Genomic DNA, 2283 nt, shown 5'->3' on the forward strand with positions numbered 1-2283 from the left:
GTCAGTACACTCTAAAGACGTTCACAATCATTATCAAGTTATTTTTGGTGTCTGTGGCGTAGCGTTGAATTTCGATTTGCAGCTTCAATTGTTGTTATTATTATTGTTCAATTCTTTAATAAATTTCAGTTTATCAATGTTCAGTTCAGAGTGCATCTCCATCCTTTTTAGCCAGCTAACAGCAGGACTGTTACAACTCAGGGAACTCAGGATTGTATTCAAACGAAAGTCAGAAAACCCAATAATGCAAAGGTATCCAGTGACAAGACCGAATGAACTGACAAAGAAACCAAGACAACAAAGCCTAAATACACAAAATAGACAAAGACAGGGATCTAACAAAACACAACTTTATCAGTGATTTGGGTGAAACTGGATCATATTGTATGAAGAAAGTATTGCTAACTGCTAATGTAGCTGCAAAGACAAACAGAGGATAGTTTGACGACAGCGGTACGGAGGTGATTTATGAAGTTGCTGTGCGGACACCTGTAGGAAGATTGTGCGGCGACACCTTGTGGAGGTTGAAGCAAAAACCCACCTCCGACCCCCGTTCAATCCGTCTAAGTCACCAATAAAGAGCTAAGGCTGGTGACACCCTGGTAGGGTTTGAGGTAAAAATCACTTTGCCACCCCCCGTTCAAATCCGTTAAGATCAACAGATGAAAGCTAAGGACTGCGCTGACACCCTGGTAGTTGAAGCAAAACACCATCTTCCACCCTCGTTAGTCCACTGAAGTCATCGGTCAGGGTTGAAGCTTGTGGTTGAAGACCGCAGCACCAAGAAAGCCCATCAGTGGGACGATATCACTTGCAGGATTATGGGTCAATGCACTGGTTTCGTAAATCATGAACAGTCCAGGATACATCGGGACATTCCAATGTGACTTGCTGTGATAATCGAGGCAATCAGCCAAGTCCCTGGCGGAGACGTTCTGCGGACAAGATCGGGGCTCCGAACGTCGATGTCAGCCCAAGGCGGCCCGATACATCAAAAAGGACGCCAAGCGGTGCACAAGGAGTTGTGCCAAGCTGACAGGGGACGACAAGATCTTAAAGATGTGCCTGCTGTCTCAGGAATGCATCGTTTACAGTTGCATAACTGAAGACCAATAACTAAGCATCTGGTTGACGCCCCAGAAAGAGACCGGCGTGAACAGATTCTTCCTCCGTCTCTTAAAGACCGTCGGCCAACGGCCGTTTCGGAGTGCTTGCTTCGGAACGCAAAGAGTAATCTGTGGCGTTTTTTGACTGGACACGCGTACTAACTTAGATAACAAAGGGTTTTTACTCCGAGGGGCCCTTCGGTTCCGCGCCAACAATTTTAACCAATAATCAAAAACAAAAAAGATGTATGTTAAGAAAAGCAATTGCTCTTGGTGGATCGCGACACGGGACAGGGTGGTTTAGGTCACAGGGCGACCCGGAGCGCGTACTAAACTGGAGATGGAATCACCAGGGTCTTTTATTACCTCTCGTTAGGGGGCTTCGTTCGCCCCACATTTTAACCTATAATGAAACCAAAGATTCTCCTACCTCAGTTAAGAAAAGCAATTCGTGACACTGGGACAGACCATTACGGTGCTATAAGGCCACAACCAAGTGCCCTCCCAGCGATAGTACACTGGCCTTGTAAGCTTTAAGGTGAAAGGTTCAAATTTCAGCCCTTTGACCCACCTTTTTGCTGTGAGGAGAAAGAGTGCTCACTGTGTTTGGCGTGGGTTTTCCCCCAGAAGCTTTCGGTTTCCTCACCACATTTTAAAAAACAAATCAATTGATGAAAAATAAATAAATAAATAAATAAATAATAAATAAATAATCTAAATGAAAAACAATCTGTCCTGGAATTAAGGAGTCGGTCACTATGAACTAACTGGAAACAGTAAATGTTTTTTCATACTTCACATGTACTACTCTGAGCCCAGGTTGATCAGAATCCAGCTTTGAGCTTTGTCAGAAGACTTCCTTCCAGACCGTTGCTGATTGTTGTAATAAATGTTCCGTGACGGGCTTTGTTGAACGCCATGTTCCGGTGGCGTTGAATTTGATCCTTGTACCACCAGGACCAAAAAGGACCGTTCCCCTTGTACTTTTGTTAGATCTTCACCAAACTTCCACACGTCTGATGAGGTCACTCTGAAACACATCTAACATGCCAATATTCGTCATCAACTCAATAGCGGCCACCCACTGGTAACAAAGGAAGCCAAGAATATGGCAGTAATTTCCTTGATTATTCGCTGGGTGGATGTATGCGTGAAATAACGCTTGGAGCCACAGCGA

The sequence above is a fragment of the Morone saxatilis genome, unplaced genomic scaffold (genome assembly GCF_004916995.1).
Source record: "Morone saxatilis isolate NCDOM2014 unplaced genomic scaffold, NCSU_SB_2.0 Contig4, whole genome shotgun sequence".
NCBI lineage: Eukaryota > Metazoa > Chordata > Actinopteri > Moronidae > Morone > Morone saxatilis.